At 43.0% G+C, this 7,513-nt stretch overlaps 1 pseudogene; it reads right to left on the bottom strand.

Annotated features, from left to right (window-relative positions):
• Positions 1 to 312: 312 nt before the first annotated feature.
• Positions 313 to 6,530, bottom strand: LOC147344612 (serpin B8-like; annotated as a pseudogene).
• Between the last annotated feature and the right edge of the window lie 983 nt (positions 6,531 to 7,513).

Below are 7,513 nucleotides of genomic sequence, written 5' to 3'. Positions count from 1 at the left end.
GGACTTTTAAAAATTAGCTCAGGCTACTTAGGGTTGCCAGGGGGAAGGACTGGGGGAAGGGATAGTTAGGGAGACTGGGATGGACGTATACACACTGCTATATTTAACATGGATAGCCAGCAAGGGCCTGTTGTGGAGCACAGGGAACTCTCACAATGGTATATGGCAGCCGGATGGAGGGGAGTCTGGGGAGGATGGATGCATGTGTGTGCGTGTACATAGCTGAGTCCCTTCACTGTTCACCTAAAATTACCACAGCATTGTTACCCAGCTACATCCCAATACAGAACAAAAAGTTTAAAAAGAACATGCTCAGGCTGGATCCACAGACACTGACTCAACATCGAGGCTCACCGCAGCAAGACCTGTGTCCTCATCAGGCAGAAGGATGCGCGTGCTCAGCTCGGCCCCGCGCAGGGCAGCTCCAGGACCTGGGTGCACACCTCCTCCACGTGTCCCATTCTAAATGTGGCTTGACCATCATCTGTGCTGTCTTCTTCTCCTGGTAAAAGCATGAAATTAAAATCAAATCACATGTCTAATTCACAGAACCCTTGTTGTTGCTGTTCAGTCCTAAGTTGTGTCCAACTCTTTGCAACCCCATGGACTGTAGCCCGCCAGGCTCCTCTGTCCATGGGATTCTCCTGGCAAGAATACTGGAGAGGGTTGCCATTTCCTTCTCCAAGAGATATTCCTGACCCAGAGGTCAATCCCCTATCTCCTGCATTGCAGGCAGATTTTTCTACCACTGAGCTACCAGGGAAGCCCACGGAACATAACATATAGGCACAAATAATTATTATTTCTGTGCACTTATGCTGATTGATGTTAAATTTTCACTGGTATATACTAGTGTTGAGTAATAATATTCCATTGTCCCAGCAGATCAAGTACTACCACGTGGGAGAGAAAAATTGATAAACAGAGACACAAAGCTCTCTATATCACTCTCAGAAGAAATTGTGTTTTTTTTAAAGATAAATAGAGAAGCACTCAAAGGGACCTTTCAATTAAAAAAACTGTTTCTCAAAGTTAAGAGGAAAAGTAGCTAATATTCAAGCCTGCACTGGAAGATCTGCTTAGAAAAGGCATATAGGCCAGAGGGAGCTACACTTTCACTCTGAGTGTTGCTCAATGATATAATCAGCTTCATGGCCTTGCTTTTCTTGGAGGGAAAACCTTGATGAGACATCCAGAGTCCACCAGTTTTAAAGACCGCATCAACTATATTCTGGGCATGTACATTTTTGTGTAATATGCTATTGTCAAGTGGACAGAGGTCAAATTCCAAACTGAGAGTTACTGACCCCAGCCATTATCATATTCAAATCGCAGCACTGTTTATAATAGCCAGGACATGGAAGCAACCTAGATGTCCATCAGCAGATGAATGGATAAGAAAGCTATGGTACATATACACAATGGAGTATTACTCAGCCATTAAAAAGAATTCATTTGAATCAGTTCTAATGGGATGGATGAAACTGGAGCCTACTATACAGAGTGAAGTAAGCCAGAAAGAAAAACACCAATACAGTATACTAACACATATATATGGAATTTAGAAAGATGGTAACAATAACCCTGTATACGAGACAGCAAAAGAGACACTGATGTATAGAACAGTCTTATGGACTCTGTCAGAGAGGGAGAGGGTGGGAAGATTTGGGAGAATGGCATTGAAACCTGTATAATATCATATATGAAATGAGTCGCCAGTCCAGGTTAGATGCACGATACTGGATGCTTGGGGCTGGTGCACTGGGACGACCCAGAGGGGTGGTATGGGGAGGGAGGAGGGAGGAGGGTTCAGGATGGGGAACACATGTATACCTGTGGCAGATTCATTTTGATATTTGGCAAAACTAATACAATTATGTAAAGTTTAAAAATAAAATGTAAAAAAAAAAGATTAAAATAGAACAAATTTGGACAATACAAATATATATATATAATGTTAGATTACCAATGCCCCACTGTTTTTGTAAGTTCAGACATTTGGTCTTAATTTTCTGTGAATAAAAGTGTTTAGTTAAAAAAAATAAAAAAATTTAAAAAATAAAGGTAGGCATAGAAGTCTAAAAATCAAACACATAGAATAATGACTATAGTTAATAATACTGTGGATTAATAATATAATAATATGAAATGCTGGATATTTGCTAAGAGGGGAGATTTCAGGTGCTGTCATCAAGAAAATATATGGTAACTATGTGAGAGGAAGATATTTTAATTAGCTTCACTGCAGTAATCATTTCACTATATATCTCAAATCCTCATCTTGTACACCTTAAATATGTACAATTTTTATTTTTTTAAATATCCAAAAATAAATAAAAACAAAGCTGTCCTGAACATTTGCTAACACTTTTTTTCTTATATTTCGAATTGTACAGCCATGAATTCTAAAGCAATAAATAGTCATAGTTGTCATTGACAATTGCAAGGAAAAGTCTAAATATAGTCAGTGATAGAATAATACAAACACAACTCCAAGGCTTAGAAGAAATTTTGTTTCAATCCAAATAACATGACGGGAGACAGAAGACTGATTTGACCAAAGACAAAAAGATCAATGTAACAATTATTTTAGTATTTCTCTTCCCATTCCAATAAGAGATATACAGGGGATATGAAATTCATTCAGAAACGAATTAAGAATCGAGACAGTGTGAGATAAATTACTTTTTCCATCCTTCACAGTCTTTCCCAGCGTCTTTCCCAGAGTGTTACTTTAGGAACTAACAATGTCTGCAAAATGTGTTCCTGCCTGGTTAGTCTTAAAGGGCATTCCCCTCCTGTGCTTTCTGTCAAATTGCTCATGCCGCTTGCCTTTGAAATAGATGGCATTCACCAGGATGAGCTTAATCAGAGGACAGACTGTCTCAGCCCCAGTATCTCTGATATCTTACCTGTAAAGAGTATGAGAGAAAGTTACTGCTATTGGGGGAGAACAAACTTTTCCTTCACAAAACTTCTCTCAATATCAAGCAAAGGCTGGAATCCTGCCTTTCTGGCCACCTGAGCACTCAGGGGGATGATGTTTCACGCTAGGCACACACGCAGTGTGGTGCTTGTCCTCAAACAACAATCTTGAAGCAGAGACCAACACTGGGTTTAAGCATTTTTCAGAAATCACCATTTCATAAGTCCAAAAAAAATATCAGATTGGCACTGGGCTTCCCTGATGGCTCAGACAGTAAAGAGTCTGCCTGCAATGCAGGAGATCCAGGTTCGATCCCTGGGTTGGGAAGATGCCCTGGAGAAGGAAATGGCAACCCACCCCAGTGTTCTTGCCTAGAGAATCCCATGGACAGAGAACTGGCCTGAAAACCCAGCAAGCACATCCACACAGGCCACTGGAAGCACCGTGGGATCACATGCGGGCAGTCTCGGCTGTCTCCCTCACAATGGCACCGCCCCCGAAAAGACAAGCTCTCACCTTCCATCTTCTCCATCATCCAGTCGTCTACGTGTTTCCTGCATTCTTCGGTGCCTTCAGCAAAGGACCTCCAGGTCAGCCTAATGGAACCTCTGGCGGGATTCCTTAAAAGCAAACAAACGAATTCCAAGCGTAGCCATGTTCTACTTGGCATGGTTTCCTCAAAGTGTGAAAACATTCTTTTCTTAACATGTTTCTGGCATAAATGCTTGCACGGGCAATCTATACTTTAAGACTCATTTGTGCAATTCATAAAAATGTGTAGACCACTGGCACTGTGCCACATGCGGACACCAGGGTGAAGATACGACATTGGACCTGAGGTGACTCCCAGTCTGCTGAGAAACACACACACAGGGAGAAGCTGCAGGCTGTTCTGAGAACATGGGCAGCAGCAGCTATGCATGAAACAGCCCATAAACGTTCCTGCTAAACATGGAACTCCATGTTGACCTTCTGTTTGATTTTACCTCCTCCACTAGGTGGCCAAATCATGTTTTACTCATTTCTGTACCACCAACACCGACCAGAGGGTCTGAAACATCCTCATGGAATGACTGGGAGACTTGAACTAGGCTATCAAAGTCTTGTAGGTCTTCCAGGAGTAGAATCTGTGTGTGTGTGTGTGTGTGTGTGTGTCTGTGTGTGAGCGCGTGTACGTGTGTCCATGTGTGCGTGTGTGCATGCGTGCACACGCGCGGGGCGTGTGGGAGGCGTGTGTGCATGTGTGTGTGCATGTCTGTGTCTGTGTGCATGTGTGTGTGTGTAGGGAATTAGGGGGAAAAGTAACAAGGGATGAGTCATGAAATGTAAGTTGGAGTCAAATCAGGAAGGGCATTATATGTAACACATTAAAATTCACACATAACTCACCTCATGAAAACTTGTTTTCTGATATCATGTGCCTGGCAATTGGCTCCCATCCTTTGCCCATCTCCTGTCCTCAAACATTTTAGCTTCTACAGAGGAAAGAAGATGTAGAGAGAAGAACCCAAGCGACCGTGAAAAGTGGAGAATGATCCCCTGTGTCCTCAATATTCCCCAATTACAATATTCAAAGATATGGCTCATATTGAAAAATGAGCATCCATTAACCAGAAGATTCCTGGAATCACAAGTGCTTATCCTAGAAAACCTAAGTAGCTGAAGGACTCAGAATCATCTCCAAGGACACTGAAGCCCAGAGCAGGCAATCTGCAGTGGGCAGCACCCAACAGCAGCCAGGACAAGGTTATAGTTGCATCTTACAGAATAATCCTTGGAGCTGCCAACTGGTAAGATGGCCAGACTTAGCCTGATCATTTCATTCATCTTAAAACAGCATCCCGCTGCTTATCATTTGGCACAGTTGTTTGATTCTCACTTATTGAATAATGGCAGGCTTCTACTGGACTAGGGAACTTCGGAATCACACGCTGCAGTAAATAGGAAATACTCAGATACAAAATCTTATCTTTTAGGGACAGATTTTAGTTTTAGAAGGACTATCCTATCAGTAGTATAGAAGGACCAGGTTGGACTTGGAGAGATCAGTTAGAAAACAATTAAGATAACAGTGCAGAAGGTGTGAGAACCCAGACACCAGCAATGACAATGGTGATTCAGAAGAGGGGACAAATTTAAGAGATCTCGAAAAGTCAGCTCCACAGAAGTGCCCAGCAGAGATGAGACAGGGGTTAGGGGTTGTGGTCACTGAGATGGGGATGGGGGAAGGCAGATGTGGGTGTAGGAGGATGGAGAAGTTGAAACTGACATCTGGGAGCATGAGATATCAGAAACAATCATTTTTAAAGGACACAATTCAGAGGCAATCACAAAATTCTCAATTTACAGAAGTATAATTCTAAGCACATTTTTAAGGCAGTACAGCTATTCTTTATTTCTGCTCTTCCGTAATTTCTGTTTTATTTTCAGTTTCTTTTTCATCAATGTGGGAGCACTACTTACTGGCAGGAAATCACACGTCTTTTCCCAAACAGTCTGTTGGCAGTTGTGAGCAGGCTTTGTGGGCCGGGCGTGCTCACTTCCCTGAGGAGTGACTGCAAACCTCGGTGGACATCTCCACCTTCATTCAGACTAAGTGCCTGGTGATAGAAGACAAGAACACCGACTTATAACACGCCATCTTCTCCCTCAAAGAGCTCTTCCCAAACAAATGTCTGTGCTGAAAATCACAAAGGATCCTATTTTAAAAGAAGTTTGGTTTGACCATCTAGCACAGTTACTCAACCTGGAAATACAGACGTTTGGGGCCACAAAGCTGGTGTTTCAGCGGAAAAGAATCCGCCTGCCAATGCAGGAGACATAGGAGACGCAGGTTTGATCCCCAGGTCAGGAAGATCGCCTGGAGGAGGAAATGGCAACCCACTCCTGTATTCTTGCCTGGGAAATCCCATGGACAGAAATCCCAAGGTAGGGTACAGTCCATGGGATCTCAAGAGTTGGACACGACTCAGGGACTGTGCTCTGAGGCGGTCCTGCACGCAACAGAATATTAAGCTGCATTTCTGGCCTCTGTCCACTAGATGTCAGCAGCACCTCTCGGGTATGACAACCAACTGTCCGGAGCTTGTCAACTGTCCAAGGGGGTGCAAAATTGCCCCCAGGTGGACCGACATCCCTGTTCCAGCAGTTGTATCTATTCCAGGAAGGCAGCACGCAATCACTCAGGAGGGAGACTAAACAGAACAAACAGATATATGGAATAACCTCTACATACAGGAATGAGCAGAAATAGACATGGAAATGTTTCATTTCTGACTCATTAGAAAAGACCCTGATGCTGGGAAAGATTGAAGGCGGAAGGAGAAGGGGACGACAGAGGATGAGATGGCTGGATGGCATCACCAACGCGATGGACATGAGTTTGAGTAGGCTCCAGGAGTTGGTGATGGACAGGGAAGCCTGGTGTGCTGCAGTCCACGGGGTCGCAAAGAGTTGGACACGACTGAGCAACTGAATTGAACTGATATATGTGGCTGACCTATAGTGTGTATATATATCTATATAGAGAGATGTAGAGATTATATCTAAAAAATTCCAAAAGGCATACGTCCCCATTTGTGTTGCACTTTTCCCACTTACGCATAACCTTATACTAGAAAGAACACATTAAACAAAAAGTTCATTTACATGGCTGCATTTTCATTTGAAATATAACATTAGCAAAAGTTTAAAATAGAACAAAATTGAAATATCAAGAACCTCAGATATGCAGATGACAGCACCCTCATGGCAGAAATCGAAGAGGAACTAAACAGCCTCTTGATAAAAGTGAAAGACGAGAGTGAAAAAGTTGGCTTAAAGCTCAACATCCAGAAAACTAAGATCATGGCATCTGGTCCCATCACTTCACAGCAAATAGATGGGGAGACAGTGGAAATAGTGACAGACTTCATTTTGGGGGGCTCCAAAATCACTGCAGATGGTGAATGCAGCCATGAAATTGAAAGATGCTTACTCCTTGGAAGAAAAGTTATGACCAACCTAGACAGCATATTAAAAAGCAGAGACATTACTTTGCCAACAAAGGTCCATCTAGTCAAAGCTATGGTTTTTCCAGTAGTCACACGTGGATGTGAGAGTTGGACTATAAAGAAAGCTGAGTGCCGAAGAACTGATGCTTTTGAACTGTGGTGTTGGAGAAGACTCTTGAGAGTTCCTCGAACTGCAAGGAGATCCAATCAGTCCATCCTAAAGGAAATCAGTCCTGAATATTCATTGGAAGGACTGATGCTAAAGCTGAAACTCCAATCCTTTGGCCACCTGATGTGAAGAACTGCCTCATTTGAAAAGACCCTGATGCTGGGAAAGGTTGAGGGCAGGAGGAGAAGGGAATGACAGAGGATGAGATGGTTGGATGGCATCACCAATTCAATGGACATGAGTTTGAGTAAACTCCAACATTTGGTGATGGACAGGGAGGCCTGGAGTGCTGCAGTCCATGGGGTCACAAAGAGTCGGACGTGACTGAGTGACTGAACTGAACTGGCCAAGAAAATAAACATTTTGTCCAGGCCTGTTTGCCAGGTTCTTTTATGAATCAGAGATGGTGAGAAGGTGAGGAAACAA

The sequence above is a fragment of the Bos grunniens genome, chromosome 26 (assembly GCF_055505025.1).
Source record: "Bos grunniens cultivar Pamir isolate PY7600 chromosome 26, Bosgru_T2T1.0, whole genome shotgun sequence".
Taxonomy (NCBI): domain Eukaryota; kingdom Metazoa; phylum Chordata; class Mammalia; order Artiodactyla; family Bovidae; genus Bos; species Bos grunniens.
This window is presented reverse-complemented; position numbering and strand designations above follow the sequence as displayed.